Here is a 20,820-nt window from a genome sequence, read left to right on the forward strand (position 1 = left end):
ATTGATTTTCCACAACGAAGGGGACAACTCTCATCTCCAGATGAAATACACCCCCTCGCTACATATTATGGCCATGATTTAAGGAATAAAGAAAACATTTCTCATGGCACTTAATGAAAGTTATTTGAAAGTAACTATCCTGTACTGTAATAGCATCCTGTTTCATCTAAACCCATTCATAACATATTTGAAATGGAATATCAAAAGACAAGAAAAGAAAAAGATAAAAAATTGTGTCCATCATGTTGTTGAGTGTGTACACACCTTCAAGTTAATTGCTGATTTGTGGCAATCCCATGAATTTCATAGGGTTATCTTAGAGGTGGTGTTGCCAGTTCCATTCTCTGAAATATAGCCTATAGCACCTGGTATTCATTGGTGGTTTTCATCCAAGTACTAACCAGGACTGACCCTGCTCATGTTCTTAATCCCAACTAAAATAGACCAAAGGAATCAGTGAGACAAGTATTCATTCAGTGGGTCTATTCTAGCTGGGGGCAACAACAGGACTTAGGCTTTTTCAATATCCTTGTTATTGCTGTGTACCTTCAAGTAGTTTCTGACTTATGGTGAGCCTAGGATGAAGCTATCACAGGGTTTTCTTGGCAAGATTTGTTCAGAGGGGGGTTACCTTTGGCTTCTCCTGAGGCTGAGTGTGTGTGACTTGTCCAAAGTCACCCTAGGGTCCAGAGTCATAATCCTATGCTCAAACCACTACACTATGCTGGCTCTAATGTCCTTACTTTCCTAAAATTCTTCCCCAGACAAACCTCAGTTCTTTAATAAAGAATGTTTAACATAAAAATTATCTATCTGCTTTAGAAGTATGACATAATATCATTATTTCATTTAATAAATTGTACAAGTTTTGTCTGTAGAGCTGAAGCATGGAAATTAAGACTCTGGCTGGTTTCCAACACTGTCATTCTCTTAATGGAACTACTTTCATCAGCAGAAGGAGACAACACACCATAGCTCATATGGGCCCTCAAAAATTGCTCCAGACTGCTGGGAAACCATCTGGAGCAGGTTTACAAGTAGTGTAACATACTGGAAGGGAAAGAAAAACCCTCATCGGAGTAGACAGGGATATAAGCCTATATAGGAAAGTGTACAGGATACTATACTGATGATAGCTAAATTTATGTAGGTAATTAAGTTTCATCTTTGTACACTTGGATCTGCACCTTGCCCAATTCCAGGTTTAAAATTAGGAAAAAAAGAACATACCTCTTGCAATAAGAGAAGAAACATGAACTAATATATTTAACTCCTTACATAAGAGCCACACACAACTGCTTTTGCTCTTGCCTCCACTGTTTCTAATACTGAAAAGTTAATATTAATATAATACAGAGTGAGAAATGTATTAATTTCACCTAATAATAATTCAAATTAAATAAGCTCTGTGAAGTCGAAGGCTTTCAGGGCTGGCATCCATAGTTTTTTTGTGGGTTTTTCAGGCTATGTGGCCGTGTTCTAGAAGAGTTTATTCCTGATGTTTTGCCAGCATCTGTGACTGGCATCTGAAGATGCCAACCACAGATGCTGTCATAACAGCAGTAATAAACTCTTCTAGAACATGGCCACATAGCCCGAAAAAACCACAAAAAACTATTAGCTCTGTTACTGCTATTTAATTTTATATTTATATAATATTTATATATATTATATTTAGTTTCCAGAACTGACTGTGGGTTTAAAGAGAATGGCATGGAGTTTGTCACCATTGATCCTATGGGCCTGTGTTGTTATTGGCACCCTCAGTAGTAAGTAATCATACAACTGCCCAGTGCGCAAGGTTAGAAAGGTCCAAAGTCACCTGCTGGACCTCTTGACAGAATCAGGACATGAACATGGATTTTCCAAGTATCAGTCCAGCATTTGATTAGTAAAACCACACTGACTGCATGAATGAGGTTTTTAGTGAACATTCTGCTTTCATTATCTTAAAAAGGCCCTGATGCTGCACCACAAAGATTATGCCTCATTAGATACATGCAGGTTTTATACTTGTCCTTGACAGAAGTGTCTCATAATTCTTCCAAGCATTTTTCCTCTCCCACTTGAGCATTTTTATTCTTGTTCTATATGCACTACTGTATCTAATCATTATTTTCAACCATGCAACTATTCATTAACTTTTCTCAGCAAAAGTTAGACAAAAATATTTCATAAACTCCTAACCCAGCTATCCTTACAAAGGCGGGTTATAGACCGAACATTAAAGTATGCGCGGAGCGTGTACTAGGGTTAGGGAGGTGTGGTGCTTCCACACCTCCCTAACCCTAATACGCGCTCTGCGCGTAAAAAATGACGGTGGCCGTTCCAGACGGCCGCCGTCATGAGGACGTCAAGGCCGTGCTGCCTCTACACAGGGCGGCGCGGACGTGACGTCCTCGCTCCGTGCCAGGGCACCTAGGGCGCCCTTTGCGCGAACCAGGAAGCAGCTCCGTTTCGGAGCTCCTTCCTGGTTTGAGGCGCCGCTTTGCTTCACTGGGCGCAGCCTTCAGACGGTTGCGCCCAGCGAAGCAAGGGAGAAAGGAGCCAAGTGGCCCCTTTCTCCCCCTCCCCACCGCCGCGGGGTGTCCTTGGGGCTTGAAGCCCCAAGGACACCCCTTTTCAGGCTGCGGGGAAGCGGCGTTTTGCCGCTTCCCTGCAGCCTGAAAAGCGGCGGATCGGGGCCTCAGCGGCTGCCGTTCTATCCACTGAGGCCCCGATACACCGGGGAAAGGGGTGGGTACAGCCCACCCCAAATAGGCGATTTGTAACCCGCCAAAGTTATTTTCTCTTTAAGAGTCAGCCACATCCAGTTTATTAGATGTTGATAGCTTTCAATTCCTTAAATCCAGTACAAATTCAAATCCAAATTTCACACTAACTCTAAATGACAAATTTTACATATTTTTACTTACTTTTGTAACAGACATTATCCTAAATTCAATTAAAGTGTAAACCTGAGGCAACTTCAGACTCAAAGAAGAAATCAAATGGCTTTTACCAACTCAAAAGCCAACTCTTCTCCAGTTTTTTTAAAAACCATTTTAAATTACATACAAAAATCAAGTTTAAATTTGTGAATTGAAAGAAATGGATGATACAACAGATTATGCACTATTGCAACCATAGCAACAATATCTACAACACAAAAGATTATTATTTCTCCCCTCATGCTCCCTCCCCCAACATTGACCTGGAACCTTCTGATTACTTCGCTAACCACTCACCAAACCTAATTACTGGATTAGAGTCCTTGTTTTCAAGTAAATTATTTTCTTTCGGGTCCCTACACAAGAACACATAGCCAAACAGAAATTCATGAGTTTCACAACTGTCCCTCATCATTCTGTCTTTAAAGCACATGTAATTGTGTACTGTATATACTCAACTATAAGTCAAGAAGTTTCTGCCCCAAAATGGACTCCAAAATCATGCGTTGACTTATATACAGAGCAATACGTTAATATGGCTTACATAGTTCCTAAAAGAAGTGCCCACCCTTCCTTCACAGCCAGGGATCGTTAAACAGCTCCCCGTTTGAGTCTCCCCATGCACTCTCCTCTGTGTGCACGCACGCATGTGTCTTATCCCTCAGCCTTCCCTTGCAGCCACAAGATTTTTCAAGTAGCATCAAATCATGATTTGGATTTACATCTAGATCTATCAAATAAGTATGAACTTGAAATATGTTCTCTATAACCCCAGACAGACATGGCTGTGGTTAATAATAATAATAATAATAATAATAATAATAATAATAATAATGCTTTATTATATAGCCCTTTAGGTTAACAGATGTCCAATTTTTAACTCAGTGATGCTGCTCTATGTGGCCCAAATTAACATATTTTAGACAAATTATCTTACTATAGCAGATATACTAGGCCTACATTTCTATAGAATTGGAGGTCTGGAAAGGAAATCACTATAACTGAACAAGAACTTATTTTCTGAGCAGCATATAATATGATAAAATAACATCTTTCATACAATATAGTTATATTAAACAGAGATAACTTACCAACATGCAGTGAGGCAGGCAAATCAGTACTACAGGTTGAATTTTTGAAAGCTTCAGTATTCAGAAACATTTCAAGCCTGCTGAAAAGAAAAAACAAAAATAAATATTCTCCCACATTACAATTAATGATGTAATTTATACTGAGGAAGTAACATTTGAATATTTGACACTTCCAAGTACTACTGAATAAGGGTAAAGGTAAAGGTATGAGCAACATAAATTATTATTATTATTATTATTATTATTATTATTATTATTATTATTATTATTATTACCCATTGACAAGGTTGCCAAGTCAATGTTGTCAGAGATTACGCTGTGATAATGTGGCCAGCATGACTGCACAGAACACTGTTTACCTTCCCACCAAAGTGGTACTTATTTATTTACTTGTATTTGTATGTTTTTGAAGTGCTAGGTTGGCAGAAGCTGGGACTAGTGATAGGAGCTCACCCCATCATGCAGCACCTGGGCCTCAAACTGCCAACCTACTGATCTTGCAATCAACAGAGTCAGCATCTTAACCACTTGAGCCACCGCATCCCTTACTTCTAAATATTTGGCCCCAATGTTTTACCTTGAAACATTTCTGAATAATTTTATTGTTACAATAAAACCACTGTATCCAAACATACTGTGGATAGTGAAAATTGCAGATAATAGTTAACCCTGTATTTCTTGTGGAAGTTGACTCTAGTGCTGGAGGACCTCCAGATACCTAGAAAGCCTGTATTTTTTGAGTAAATGAAACTGTGGATACTGGTCCTATAGATCATACTATATATTAATTTAATAATACATTCTATTTGTAGATCAGAATTTCTTGTCTTTTGCACTAAGCAGTAACATCTTGATAATTATGATGCTTAATGCTAAGAACATTAAAAAATTAAATCCTGAAAAAAACTCAAAAGTCAAGAAACCTTCCTAAAATAGAATCTGGAGACCTGTTGTTCCCAATATATGCACAATCATTATTAACATTCAAGTAGTTTGTTGTTGCTGTTGTTGTGTGCCTTCAAGTTGTTTCCAATTTATGGTGACTCTAAGGCAAACATATGATGGGGTTTGCTTGGCAAGATTTGTTCAGAGGAGGTTTGCCACTGCCTTACCCTGTGGCTAGGGTTGCCATCCCTGGGGACCTCCAAAACGGGAGAAATGTAGGACATGGTTTAAAAATGTAGGACTTTTTTTGTTTGTTTCCTGGCCAGGAAATTAAAAAAAAAAAGTCCTACATTTTTAAACCTTGTCCTAGGCCTCGCTGGGGTCTGGGAGACAGCGTCTCCCAAGCCCCAGCCAAGCCTGGGAGGACTCCACGATTGCGGCCTCCGTCCACCTTCGCCTCCTCCGCGCGGTCTGGGGGAGAGGGGGCGGAGGAGGAGGGTGGCGCAGGCGCGCGGGGAGGCACCGCCTCCAGCTTCGCCTCCTGCACCCCAGGCAGGCCTCGCTGCCCTCCTCTTCCTCCCCGCCTCCCCGAGGAAGAGGAGGAGGGCAGCGAGGCCTGCCAGGGGCGCAGCAACCCAGGCTGCAACCGGGGGGCTCCCGGTTTTGGGGCTGCACCCGTGCCGGGAGGGGCCCCAGGCCCCCAAAATCGGGAAGTTCCCGGTTGCAGCCGGGTTATGGCAAGCCTACCTGTGGCTGAAAATATGTGACTTGCCCGAAGTCATCCAATGGATTTCATGGCTGAGTGGGGATTTGAACCGTCTCCAGAGTCTTAGTCCAACACTCAAACCACTACGGCATGCTGGTTCTCACAAATAGTACTAGCATTTGGCTAGTTACACTCTACTAAAGTTAATAAAGGCCCCATACAGATAGGCCAAAATAAGGCTGCTTCGGGTCACTTTGGAGGTATGCTGTTTAAATGATGCATGTGTCTTAAGACTGGAGCGCAGTTTGGCGCAGCTTCTGGCCTCTTGGGACACATACATCATTTAAACAGCATACCTCCAAAGTGACCCGAAGCAGCTTTATTTTGGCCTATCTGTATGGGTCCAAAGTTAATTTTTTAAAGTTAGCTTAAAAAACTGTTCAACTTCCTAAACAATGAGCTGAAATCTGAACCTTTGCCCAGGTACAAACTGAGAAGGTGGCCTTTTTTAGGCCATTCTCTTAGCCACATTTTCCCTCTAATAACATGGAAATGAAACTCATCGTGGTATAGTGGTTTAAGTGCTAGAACAGGAAAGATCCCAGGAAATATGATTATGAATCCCTACTCTGGCCATAGATTCATGGTTATGAATCCCTACCCTTGGTAGTCTCGGGCAAGACACTCTCTCATCCACAGAGGAAGACAATTGCAAACCTCTTCTATAAAAATCATACCAAGAAAACCTTTGACAGAATCTCCTTAGCGCTGCCATAAATCAAAAGTGACTTGAAGGCACACAACAACAATAATGAAATAGAAACAATAACTTAGGTACAAGGTTGTTTTAAAGTGTACTAAGACAAAAGTCTATGAAGCCCTGTCAAAACTTATAAACTGGCTGTATTTTATTTTTTTTTTAATTTTGTTTTTCCCTGGTGGTTTTATTCCACAAATGACTAAAACTAAATGAAGAATGGTAATTTGCCCCCTCCCCAACTCCTTCTCCCATAAACCCTTTCTAAGGCTGAAAACCAGCTGAAAATGGTCACTGGAAATTACAGGACATCACCTCCTGTGCCCTGTGACATGCTGGTGTAGTCTACAAGGGACTCCAGAAGTGAACACTGACCCCTGCCCTCAGCATAGTTACCCAATCTTGCTCTATCATGAGACACAGAACTGCCTTGTTGAGAGCAGAAGTTGACTTTTGCACACAGAAGGGCACCTTTGTATCCAAACTCCCTGAAATGGCTTTCAGCAAGCTTTCTGCAATACTAGACTAATAAATAACAGAACATCTGAATACTGCAAATAAATGACTAGATGCCACCAACTGTCATACATGTTTACACCGATACAAATTCTACTGAAATGAGTAAGTGCACATAGGATAGCAGCCTTCTCTTTGCTCAGAACATCAGTGACTCAACAAAACAAAATGTACTTATTTTGAAAATGATAAATATCTTGATCCAGAACTCTTAAGACTCTAATGTACACAAAGTTCTCAAACAAGGAGGAATGCAATAGATGATGTGTTACTGTGTTGTCTCCAGGTCCACTGTTTTATTTCAATTGGGTTTTTAATGTAACTATTAATCCATTGGATTAATATTAAATAATCCAGATACAAACATGTTTATAAATCATTTGGTTATCTATAAACTGAATCAAAGCCACAATCATGTTACACTGAGTTACAGGAGCCTTTTTCCATGGTACATCCCTAAGTCTGGAATAGGAGGAGACCTTCCCAATGATGACGTCTCAACTCTAGAATGTCCTGCCATGGATCATTAGCTGATATAAATGCTGTATTCTTTGAGGGGGAACTGGATATTATTAAACACTGTGCTATCATTCTAACTGCCTAAAAGGTACCGGTAATTGTTTTTATTCTTCATATTTTATTACTGTTTTACTATATACTACATAATTCAGTTGAAAATAAACTGTTACTGGGATTGTGAACACAGCAGATGGATGAGGCCAGATTAGGAACCAAGAACAGAAAAATGTTACATGATGACTATATGTTGTTAGCACATATATATCCTGATCAATATTTTTTTTAAAAAAATTCAATGTTTTCAATTGTGCTATCAAACCAAGAATACGAAGAATGTAGGGCAACTCCAGGAAAAAACAACACAGAGATTGCCTATGCAAACTTTGCAAATACTGTCATTTTCCATTTTAAAAAAATACTAAATCTATGCCATTTTTCAGGATCCAAAGTTGCACTTACATTGCCAGAAGTAGTTCTATCAAGTGGAACTGGGAGGAGGCTATTTGTGATTGGCATCCTATTAGTTAGCCCCAACTAAAGATCAGTCAATTAATTGTTGAATGGAAAATCAACATGTAGGTAAATCCCACTGATTTAATGGGTATACTCAAGTCAAAACTAATCCATGTGTTTTAAAAATAACAATTCTGGTGAATTATGAACTGCTCCAGAACAAGTTTTGGAATAGTGCCAAAGCTCCAGAAGGAAGGAAGGAGAAAAGCTTCTACTGCTAGCATGATGCTGAGTCTAAGACTTTGGATTTCACAGCAATGATTATTCCCATGTGTCAACTTATATAGATCTGCTTAATTTATAATGTCCAAAGAGTGCTCTTTCCTTGTATCTTAATACAGTTACTAATGGGGAAATGTATCTGTAGATCCTTCAAGAAATATATTTATTTAATTAATTTGTTTACTGCCTTTCTCCTCATATGGTATTCAAGGCAGTTATAGCTGAAATCCATTTGATACAGAGGTTTTTAAAAATGGTAAAATAAAAATTATATTTTTATAATTTTTATAAACTACAACAGTTTAAAATACAGTAAAACATCGTTTTAAAAAATAAGAGTATGGTACATTCCAATTTACTTAAAGCATTTAAAACACACATAATAAACAACAGGTTAAATGTGACAAACTAACAAGAACTGACTTTATTTTAAAACAATGCATCAGTTAATAAAAATATAGTTGCATTTCCAAAGAAATACTTGATGCCAGTGGACTCAGCAATAAAAGCATTAAATATCTTAGTCCCTGCTTTCATACATGGGATACAGATCCAGGAACAAATGTGGACTCTTTTTTTTTCCTTCTGAAGAAATACAAGTTGTCACATACTTATACTCTGCAACAAAAGTAAGAAATGCTAGGCGTGGCTACATCCTACACAGCGCAGAAGTGCTTCAAGTCATCTTGATTTTGAAGGACTTGAGAACTTTTTTCTTCTTGAATTTCTACCCTACAAGGATGTTTGACAAAACTGATACCTTGTGAGAGAGTCCCCAAGCATATGGCCAAGACAACATCAACTGCCACCAAATAATCAGCAATGGTTTCAGCAGGAAGCAGCCTTACACAATATCACTACTGTACAGGTGCACATCCTCCTTCATATCCAGCTTGGTACACAAAAAAGTTTTCTCTTTAGTATTTTTACACCACAGCTCATTCTGTGCCTTCCTCTGAAAAAAGTGATTAAAGTTTCTTGTATGAACCCCACTAAAGAGCCAATAGGGAATGGATTGTATCCGATAAGGATCAAAAGTGGGAGGGAAAAAAATCTCTTAAAACAACTGCCCTGAAATTCAAATTAACTAACATTTTACAGAGACTTCAACAGAAGTAAAATTGTACTCATTTTATTAGTTGTATTTGTTGTTATATTTTTTGTGGTTGTGTGTGTGCCTTCAAGTCATTTCTGACTTATGGTGACCCTAAGGCAAACCTACCATAGGGTTTCCTTGGCAAGCTTTGTTAGAGGTTTGCCATTGCATTCCTCTGTGGCTGAGAGTGTGTAACTTGCCCAAGGTCACCAATGAGTTTCATGGGAATTTAACCCTGATCGCTAGTCTTACTTCAGCGCTCAAGTCACTATGCCACACTGGTTCTCAATGTTTTATTATTAATGTAACAACAATAATTATAAACTAGTTTTCTTTTGAAAAATTGGGGGGAGATGACAATTTTTTAAAAAACTTGAAACTGTACAAATTAATAGTCACTCTGTAATTATTATTACTTTACAACCATTACATTTAAAAAGCTCTATATGCTAAAAATCCTCAGGAAGAATGCTAGCTCAATTCCTATCTGTATGCATACAATTGAACCACAGCTGATGATGCACATCTTTCTGGAAATCTCTGTATATTCACAGAGATTTCTTCCTATTCCCAACATATTACTAGCCACACTAAAACATTTGCCTAATCCAAAATGGTCAAACAGCATTTCCAATAAATAAATGAACCATAGAAGTCTTTCCCCCTTTTTCAAAATACTGGTATATGAAAAATGTGATGCTATAATTCTAATAATCTATTATAAAATAATCTGGTATGGATCAGATAAGGGAGGTTTTTAATGTATGTATGCACACATGTGTGAATACATACACAGAAAAATTAAATAAGTGATATTTGATTCTTTAATACATATCAAATCTAGTTAAAAATATTTGACCTGTAAAAAAACAAATCTAGGTTTTGTTGCTCAAGAAGAAACACCATGAAGTCAGTTTATCTGGTATCACTAGTATCTCCCTTTACCATAAGCAAGAACAAAGAAAAGGACACAGAGAACCTGCCAAATATACAATTCAATTTTAGGTTGCTTGCTATGCTAAGTTGCCAGGATCTTGAAGACTGTAAGGCCAATTTATTCAGCAGCTAGCCTATTGTTTAGAAGCAATTATAGAATTCTCCTGTTTTCCTTGCAGACTTGTTACAGCTCCCATTTTCAAAATCTCTAAGTTATGTATTCTCTTTGTATGAGTTTCATTTTGGCAAAAAAACCCCACCTTACGCCAACACATCAGTGACATTATTAACAAAAAGAGAGAGAAAAAGACAGTCGGAACTGTAGAAGCTGCTGTCTTTCTTAATGGCTTCTTCATTTTCCAACCTGTACTTTTTAAAATAGGTGAAACTGTTGTAATACCCAACTCAAGACAGTTGAAAATTTAATATGCTAATAGAAAATCTCACAGAATTAATATACCATTTATAAAAGTGTACAAAATAAGATATTTGAAAGCTATTGTACTAATTCAGTTTAGCATGCTTATCAGATAGTTTTATTAACAAATGGTTTCCAGCTCAATATGTTGCACCGATAATTATTGTTGTTGTTCTCGTTGTGTGCCTTTTACTCATTTCCAATTTATGACCACTATCATGGAGTTTTCTTGTCAAGTTTCTTCAAGGGGGTTTGTCATTGCCATCCCCTGGGGCTGAGAGAGTGTGACTTGCCTCAAGTCACCCAGTGGGTTTCCATGGCTGAGCCAGGATCTGAACCCTGGTCTCTCAGTCTCCTAGTCCAATGCTCAAATCATGACAGCATGCTGGCCTTTAACTGGACCCATTGTTATCCCACGATAAAAAGAATGTTTAGCATTCTTGACTTTCAGGCATAATGAAGTCTTGAGCCAGTGTGGTGTAGTGATTTGAGTGTTGGATTATCAATCTGGACACCAGGTTTTGAATCCCCGCTAAGCCAAAGAAACCCACTGAGTGACTTTGGGCAAATCACACTCTCTCAGCCTCAAAGAAAGGCAAATTCCCTGTAAACAAATCATGCTACAAAAACCCTGTGACAGGTTCACCTCAGGGTTGTTGTGATTCGGAAATGATCTGAAAGTGCACAACATAAACTGTATCAAAATTTAAAATGAATGAGTACTGATTAAAGTAATTTATAAAGTGTGTTAACAGGAACATCACAACAGAGAAAAATGATAACCATTCATGTAATATCTAAAGTTTTAAGTGAAGTATCTAGAAGAGCAAATCATCTTTTTTTAAAATATATAATATATATGAATGCTTTACAAAAATATTTATGGGCCTGAAATTCTGCAATTTAAATTCAAAGTCTGCCTGAACCCATGGGGCACATTATATTGTTATGGTCAGAGATAACTATTTTCTTTTTAAAAAAATAATAAGTTCAGAGAGTAGTAACCTCCACAGGGGAAGCAGTATTAACCTATTTTGCACCAAATAATGACTCTTGTAGCACCTTAAAAATTAGGAAAGTTTCCACAGCCCTTCACGGACTGGATTCCAGTCACACAAAGTTGTATGTTTAGCTGGCAAGTACATATTCACATGTATGCATGTAAGCAGAAAGAAAAGTGACAAAATATGGGTCAGAGTGGTAATGAAATGGTAGGTTATGCTAAATAAGCACAATGCTTAATGACAATTTTGTTAAAAGGTGACAACACAATCAACCTAGCAATGTTAAGTAAATTAACAAGTGTGGAAGGACGAAGAAACACTGACTGCATTTACAAGTCTCACTTCGGTCCAAAACACATTGCAGACATAATCCAGTTTGAGACTGCTTTAACTCCCCTGGCTTAATGCTTAGAAATTCTGGGAACTGCAGTTTTGTGAGACATTTAGCCTTCTCTGTCTGAGAGCTCTGGTGCCACAATAAACTAGGACTCCTTAGCACTGAGCCAGGGTCTCAAACTGGTTTATTTCTGTAGTGTGTTTTGGACCTAAGGCACAGTTTATGTTAGCTATGGTTTCTTACTTCGCCATTAATTGTCATGCAAATGACCAAACATACCTACTTCATTTCCCCTGCTTCTGAGTTGTTTCTTTCCCAGCCCTTAGTTCCTGTTTCAGGATGAGCAACTGAGAAAACAAGACATGGACAAACTACAGTTCTGAGTTTTCATGCAACGACAAGCCATGATTTAATCTTGGCCTCTAATTGTGATTTGTGGCTGGCTAACAAACAATGATTTGTCTGGGGGTGTGGATTGATACAGAGCAACAAACCAGAATCTAATTTAATAGTATATACAAATCCAGCCACTGCGTTTACACAGTTTGGAATAAAAGAACTGAACTTCATTATTAGTTCTAGTTCAGCCATTTAAGGCTAGAGTCACACTTTTAAGACCAAGTAATAATACAGCAGTAGCACAAGAATCCCAACTACAGTCACTCAAATCAGGTAGGCACAAAGAATCCTATCCTTGCCATATGGCACAATCGTACATATGAAATGTCATAACAGCACCAAGGAGAGCCTAAATCTATAAAGATCACCTAAGTCACTGTATTGGTATAGTAGTTTATTTCATCAACAAAAGGTCTCATAGCACCATAACGTTTCCACTTTAAAGCCTTTGTATTCATTACTTTGTCATTTCTTATGAAAACAAAATTAGTTGAACAATGAAATCAAAACTTGGCAGCCAAGTGTACATTTTTGGTAGTCTCAGTGGACAAGATTTCCTCAATTATACTGCAAATTTTGATACTGTATTAAACACAGTATGTCATAACAGATGCAACAAGAAATTAAGAACTGGTTATTCTGTCCAACTCACTCTCATGTTGGGATGGGATGTTGTCACTGGCCAGACCTGATGTGTTGCCTTCTGTGGCAAACAAGAAAGATTATAGTGTATAAGGCAAATATAAATAGCATTTACCTTTTCATATTGCATTTGAGCCTCTAAAGGCATGTTTGTTATAAGAAACAATACCACCTTTTAATTATCCTTTTAATAAAACACTGAAAACAAAGCCCAGATTACTAAAAGATGTGGTTTTATAAAGACAGAAAAGTGGGTATGATTTGCTACCATTTTATGTTTAACTGTCAAATTTAATTGTCATAGGCCCCATACAGAGAGGCCAAAATAAAGCTGCTTCAGGTCACTTTGGAGGTATGCTGTTTAAATGCTGCATGCGTCCTAAGAGGCCAGAAGCCATGCCACAGCCACCTTCTAGTCCTAAGGCCTGGAGCACAGCTTTGGTGCTGCTTCTGGCCTCTTAAGATGCATGTGTCATTGAAACACCATACCTCCAAAGTAACCTGAAGCAGCTTTATTTTGGCCTGTCTGTATGGGCCCATAGTTTCCCCATAAGAAACTGAAGTTGGAAGATGTTGACTATCTAGTTATACTTTGCACGGCCTTCTATGACTACTATAGTATGTTACTGTTGTTGCTGTGTGCCTTTAAGTCCTTTCTGACTATTCAGAGGGATGCCTTCCTGAGGCTGAGAGAGTGTGCCAATGCTGCCTTGAGGCTGAGAGAGTGTCACTTACCTCAGATCACCCAGTGGGTTTCCAAGGGCGAGTGGAGATTTGAATTTTGGTGCTCAGTCACAGTCCAATGTTCAAACCACTACACCACGCTGGCTCTACTATGACTTCTATAGTTGCAGCTATTTCCTATCACAGCTGAACATCTGTGTCTCGTGGGTTAGATGTGCATCTTAAAAGGCATTTTAGCCAACACTAATTTTTCACAAAGCTAATTTAGTTGGATTTTTCCAAAAGGGATATCCTCCAAATTGGTTTCAGAGCGGACCAATGTGTTTCTCAAGAAATAGAAATGGCTATCAATTTTAATTTTGATTTTTTTTTTTTACTGATGAACCAGTGACTTGATTAACTGGAGAGATATCAGGTTACCTTTCCTTCCTCATTACTATTCAACATCCATACCCATGCCTCTTTCACACACTTTTCATCCATCAGAATCAACTGCACAGATCCCAGAGCAATATGGAATGATGGGTAGCATGTAGATCAAAATACATATTACATGAACAACAAAGTCAAAGTTGCCAGGACAACCAATAACCCTAGCTACCTTTGCAACTATCATATTGTGGGCAGGAGCCGGCAAACAGCAGAGCTTCTGCTTATAATCAGAAAATAAAAAGGGAGGAAACGCCATCACTCCGCAAGATGAAATCACAGGGGCCTCTCCCGCCCTCCAAGCGCCGCCAGCACCGCCGCCGCCACTTCACATCCCAGGCAGCTTTCTCTGGAAAGGGAAGCCAGGAGGAGGAGGAGGAGGAGAGGGAGAGGAGAAGAAGGAGAGGAGGAGGAGGAGGCGGCATAAGAATAGAAAGAGGAAGAGGAGGAGAGAGAAGGAGGAGGAGGACGAAGAAGAGAAGGAGGCATAAGAAGAGGAGAGAGGAGGAGGAAGAAGAAGACGAAGAGGAGAAGAAGAAGGCATAAGAATAGAAAGAGGAGGAGGAAGAAGAAGAGGGGAAAGAGGGAGGAGGCATAAGAATAGAAAGAGGAAGATGAGAGAGGGGGAAGATGAAGAGGAGGCAGGAGAAGGAGGAAGAAGAGGAGGAGGAAGAAGAAGGAGGAGGAGGAAAAGGGAGGAGGAGAGAAGAGGAAGAAGGAAGGAAGGAAGGGAAAGAAAAGATGGAAGAAGAGGAGGCGTGTGGTGCTACCATTTGACAGTCCAACAGAGGCACACACTCCCCCATCCCCCTCCACATCGGTAGGGCAGGGAGCAGGTGGAGAGGGGATTAGAGAGAGACACACACACACCCTCCCTGCCATAGAGGGGAAGGGGGAGGAGAATGCACACACACACACACACACACACACCCCGTTCTACAATGGAGGAGGAGGAGGAGGAAGGGAGAATGCAAACAGGCCCTCTCTCTCCTCTACTCCACGCTAAACAAAAAAAGGGAGACAAGAAGAAGTGGAGCTGTTCCCTTCCCCGCCGCTGCAGGCAGGGGCTCAATGGAAGCGATCCAGGACTGAGGCGGGGAAAGAAGCGCCTGCTCCTGCCTAGGCCGCCCCCTCCCCCTGGAAGCGACGGCGCCGGCAGTCGCGCTGCCCCCCTCCAGGGCACCCAGGCGCCTGCCTCCTCCTCCTCCTCCTCCTCCTCGGCTCCCTTCCCCCGCAAAGGAGGCAGCAGCAGCAGCGCCAATGCATCCAGAAGGGAGGGCCTCGCCGGGGGTCGCCGAGGGGAGACTCCGAGGGGCGCCCAAAGTTGGAGAAGTTAAAACTCATGCACACACAAACACACACACAAGGACCCAAAACCCGGGTGGTGGCATGCAAAGACGGGGGGAGGGGTGTTGTCCCCCCCCACCTTGCATCCACACTGCAGGAATAATCCTGTTTTGAGACTGCTTTAACTTGCCCCTGGCTCAATTGCTAGTGAATTTCTGGGAACTGGAGCTTTGTGATGAGACCTTCACAGCCTTCTCTCTCAGAGAGCCCTCAAATTATTATTATTGTTATTGTTATTATTATTGTTATTATTATTATTATTATTATTATTATTTTCAGTTTGAGGTTGCTTTAACTGGCCTGGCTCAGTGTAGTTTGTTGTGACACTAGAACACTCTCTCTCCCTCTCTCTCTCTCTGACAGAGAAGGCTAAATGTCTCACAGAACTACAGCTCCCAGCATTCCCTAGCAATTGAGCCAGGAAAGTTAAAGCTAGTCTCAAACTGGATTATTTCTGCAGTGTGTTTTGGACCCCAGTGTGACACCAGTTTAAACTGTCAATGCTGTGGAACCCTGGGAACTGTAGTTTTGGGAGACATCACAGAGAAGAGTGCCACCATAAACTACAGTTCCAAGGATCCCACAGCACTGAACCCTGGCAGTTAAAGGGATTGTTTCCACGGTGCGGATGAGTCTGTTGGGATTTCATCTAGTCAGAAACTCCATTATTTCCTGGCAACGTCCTCCATTTTGAAGCGGCTTGTCCTCCTTGGGGTGTGTGTGTGTGTGAGGAGGACATCTGGTCATCATCCTGACAGGAAAGAGGCAGCCATTCCCTTTCAGGATGTGTGGGGTGTCACCACACAAAAGCCCCCCCCCCCCAAAAAAGGCACCTCAACAAGGAAGGAATAAAAGAAAGAAAGAAAGGGCGTCCTCTCGCTCTCTGCCACCCAGACCTTCACTGTCACCCCTGAAACCCTTTCCTCTCAGAAACCCTCCTCCTTCCTCCTCCATTAATAACCTCTTCCCTACCCTAGATGTCCTCCACACTCAGGAGGACAAGACACTGCAAGGGGAAAAAATGAAGGACATGGCCAAATAAAAGCTCGAAACATCCATGCTTCTTAGTCAGGCTCAAAATGGAAGACCTTCTGGAATGCCTCCTGGACAGATATGGAGGACATGTCCTGGAAAAGGAGGACGTCTGGTCACCCTGAATTCTCCCTCTCCCCCCCTTTTCTTTCTCTTTTCGGTTTAGACTGCTACACTCTCACCACGCAATATATATATATGTATATGTGTATATATATATATATGTATATGTATGTGTGTGTGTGTGTGTGTGTATATATATATATATATATATATATATATATATGGTATGTATGTATAACTTCAGATAGATTTTCTTTCCAAACCCACCCTTTTACTTGCCCTCCCAGGGGCCACCCCACGCCCCCTCGAAAGGGTGACCAAGGAGGACATTACATAAAATGCTGCTCCTAAAAAGGAGGGGAGACAGAGGAAAAGTCAGGGTGATCAAACGTCCTCCTTTTCCAGGACATGTCTTCCATGCTTCTTAGACTCAAAATGGAGGACGTTTGTTGGATATCTCTGGGAGAGGAGGTGGAAATGGAGGACGGGTCCTGAAAAAGGTCGCCCTGTCCTCACTGCAAATCTCCACAAAATGGAGGACGTTTCCAAAGGGGGGAGGGAAAATGGAGGACACGACTAAATAAATTGCTAAAAGAAACACTCCTACAAATACAACGCCATGATTTCTTAGGCTCAAAATGAAGGACCTTTTGGAATATCTCTTGGCGAAGTGGTGGAAATGGAGGACAGGTCCTGCAAGAGGTCACCCTGTCCTCACTGCAAAGCTCCAGAAAATGGAGGACCTTTCCAGAAGCGAGGAAAATGGAGGACAAGACTAAATAAAAATACTAAAAGAAAAAACCACTCATATAGAAATACAAATCCATGCTTCTTGGGCTCAAAGTGGAGGACCTTTCTGGAATATCTCTTGGAGAGGAGGTGGCAATGGAGGACGGGTCCTGCAAGAGGAGGACGTGCCTGGTCACCCCTGTCCTCGTTGCGAAGCTCCACAAAATGGAGGACATTTCCAGAGCAAGGGGGGAGGAAGAGGGGAAACGGAGGACGTGAGTAAATAAAAATGCTAAAAACACTCCTAGAAATATAAATCCAGGCTCAAAATGGAATCCCTCCTGGAGAGGAGGTGGAAATGGAGGACGGGTCCTGGAAAAGGAGGACGTGTCTGGTCACTCGTCTAGTAAAGAGATTGTAAGGGGGGGTAAAGGGGGAGCAAATCTGGAAAGACACACAAATCTCCTCGCAAAATTGCAAATACATATACACAACACACACATATGGCTCCAAGAAAGCAGCAGCAGCAGCAGCGCTGCAGACACACAAAACCCGGGGTTATATCATTATTATTATTATTATCATTATTATACAAGAGGCGAGTGGGGAGGGACCCCCTCGGTCGCCCACCCAGCCACCAACCCCAGCCTCCCCCGGCTCTGCCCTGCAGATGTTGACCCACAAAAGGCGTCCCTTCTTTTACCGAGGTCAGTGCTCCTGTCTCGGGCTCCAGCGCTGACCTTCTCCGCTTTGTAAGAAGAAGAGGAAGCTGGAGGAGCGGCTGAGTCTTCTTCCGCGGCCGCCATGTTCCCGTTTTAATCACTGGCTGCTTGTTTATTTCAATGGAGACCCTCCCACAGCTCGCCCTCCTCCTCCTCCTCCTCCTCCTTTCCTCCTCCTCGCAGCCGCAAAGCTACTCAGAGCACCAACGCCGCCGCCACTCCCTGCCGTCGCCAGGCGCAAAAAGTGGCCTCTCAGTGGCGACTCCACAGAGAGAGAAACAGACACACAACAGACACACAATCACACACACGCACATAGAGAGAGAAGGAGTCAGGCAGGCGTCCACACGAGCTCAAGGCTGGGAAGAAAGTTCCTGGCCCACTCGCCACACTTTCTCAGGGTGGCCCCTTCTTCCTCACCACAAAGGAGCACAAGGCACCACAAAACCCTTGTCTTCAAGGAAATTTTATTCCCCACCAACACCAACATGTCTTTCGAATGTTATATTCTTCACAGAGTGTCTTTCAGATGTTATTCCCAACAAAATGGCTTCAAATGTTACTCCTCACAGAATGTCTCCAAATGTTGTCAGTCCCCACCACAATGGCTTTGAGAAAATGTATTCTCCCCCCCAAAAAAATGTGTTCAAATGTTATATTCCTCACAGAGCGTCTTTCAAATGTTATAATCGTCACATAATGTCTTTCAAATGTTATTCCCAACAAAATGGCTTCAAATGTTACTCCTCACAGAGTATCTTCAAATTTTATTCCTCACAGAATCTTCAAGAAAATGTTATTCCTCACAGAATCTTCAAGAAAATGTTATTCCTCACAGAATGTCTTCTAATGTGATTCCCAACAAAATGTCTTCAAAAGTTAGTCTTCACAGAATGTTTTCAAACAAACATTATTCCCAGCAAAATGTCCTCCAAATGTTATTCCCAACAAAATGTCTTCAAACAAACTATATTCCACACAAAATGTCTGCAAAGGTTATTCCCAACAAAGGAGGTTATCAGACAAGGGAAATTGGAAGTATAATCCAATGGCAATCCGAACGCAATCATGGAGTTTAACGTTATTGCGTGAGAGGTGATCACACGCAATTTTGGGCAATGGCAAGCTAGACTACCACACACAATTTCGGTCAATGGGAAGTCAGTCTGAACGCAACCATGGGGTTTCACGTTATTGTGTGAGAGGTGATCACACGCAGTTTCAGGCAATGGCAAGCTATTTTTGGGCAATGGGAAGTCAGTTCGAACGCAATTCGAATTCATGTAAGTTCGCTGAACTAGCGAATTCACGTGAATGCATTCTGGCCCCACTTTGCTTTCATTCAAAATTAAGAAAAATTCCTCTTGTGCGATAAACTCCAAAATGTCTTCAAATGTATTTTTCAGGACATGTCCTCTATTTCACCCTTCCGTCCAAGAGGTCCTCCATTTTGAGCAGGACTAAGAAGCAAGACACATCCTCCATTTATATGTATATCTATACTCTCTCTCTCTCTCTCTCTCAATCTCTCTCTCATATATATATATATATATATATATATATGGTGTGTGTGTTTCTAATGAGTGTTTGAGCCTTTGTTTGGTCATGTAACCTTAGTAACTGACAATCAGCTTGTTGTAGTCCAATAAAATAAAAATTCCCAAGCTGTACTGCATTATGTTATTCTACATAAAATGTCTTCAAAACTAACGTTATTCCCCACAAAATGTCTTCAAACAGATGTTATTCCCCATAAAACGTGTTCCCTACAAAAAAGGGGCCTTCAAGACGAAATGATTGTAGATAACACAATATAGTTTCACTCTGGAGAAGTATTGTGCATATACTGACTATCAATCAATCAATAGCTTATTCGGTCATTGACCAGTATAAAATATAATGAAAAATATAAATACTGAGATAATAGTATGATCAGAACAGTACAATTATTGGAACAAAAGTCAGAAGGGCAAAAGGGCAAGATATACTGACTATGTTTTTCATTGACTCTGCAGCAGAGCTTGGGATTGTAAAATTATTATTATTTTAATGTTTTTGGACTACCGCAAGCTGGTTGTCAGTTACTAAGATTACATAACCGAATAAAAGCTCATAGAAATATATATATTCTTGCTTCTTAGTCTTGCTCAAAATGGAGGACCTCTTGGACATTCCTCCTGGGCAGAAGGTTGAAGTGGAGGACATGTCCTGGAAAAGGAGGACCTCTGAGTCACCCTGAACTTTCCTTCCCCCTCAAAGGCTGCTCTCTTTTGGCCCTTTAGGGGCAGCAGATAAATAAACTGCAGCCCAGGCTGGAGAGAAGGGCAACATAAATACACATAGAAAGGGCCGCTTTCCCACCTAACCCTCTCTGGTGGCTGAGAGGGGAAGGACTGGAAAGGGATGCTATTGTATCATTAACAAAGAGAGGGTCGAGGGACGACAAAAGAAAACAATGCGACGAAGCATGCGTGTTGGTGGATCACAGCACTGCAGCGACATATGTGTCTGTGGTGGTGTTGCTTTTTCAATGATATACACACATACTTCAGATACATGAAACATGAGGGTGGTGCAGATAAAGGTGTGGAAGCTCAACAGTAAAAAAAAGAATATTAATCATACAAAACTGAGAAATCTTTATCACAAGATCTGAAAATACCTATCTGTGAATTTTGACATGCAGAAAGCAATCATTACTTCTGACACAGAGATTTTCACATCATTATTTCTGATGCTGACAGTGGTTTATTAATTTGTTGCCAGCTTCTTGGGCATCTAGAAGTTCCTTGCAAGGTTCATGTTCAAATACTACACAACCTGCAATGTCATATAGGCATATT

General features: G+C 40.9%; 1 protein-coding gene across 8 annotated transcripts in view; it reads right to left on the reverse strand.

The window, feature by feature from the left end:
* NCOA2 (nuclear receptor coactivator 2) overlaps positions 1 to 18,136 on the reverse strand; it is a 192,615-nt gene extending 174,479 nt beyond the window's left edge. For 4 of the 8 annotated variants that reach the window (XM_042461201.1, XM_042461191.1, XM_042461193.1 and 1 more), the window contains exons 1-2: positions 17,959 to 18,135; positions 4,022 to 4,098 (exon numbers count right to left, since the gene is read on the reverse strand). The gene's annotated coding sequence lies outside the window, so the exon portion shown is untranslated. Of the gene's footprint in view, positions 1 to 4,021; positions 4,102 to 17,958 lie in introns of all 8 variants that reach the window. The other 4 variants (XM_042461192.1, XM_042461195.1, XM_042461198.1 and 1 more) reach the window with 3 other exon arrangements.
* Positions 18,137 to 20,820: the final 2,684 nt, after the last annotated feature.

The sequence above is a fragment of the Sceloporus undulatus genome, chromosome 4 (genome assembly GCF_019175285.1).
Source record: "Sceloporus undulatus isolate JIND9_A2432 ecotype Alabama chromosome 4, SceUnd_v1.1, whole genome shotgun sequence".
Taxonomy (NCBI): domain Eukaryota; kingdom Metazoa; phylum Chordata; class Lepidosauria; order Squamata; family Phrynosomatidae; genus Sceloporus; species Sceloporus undulatus.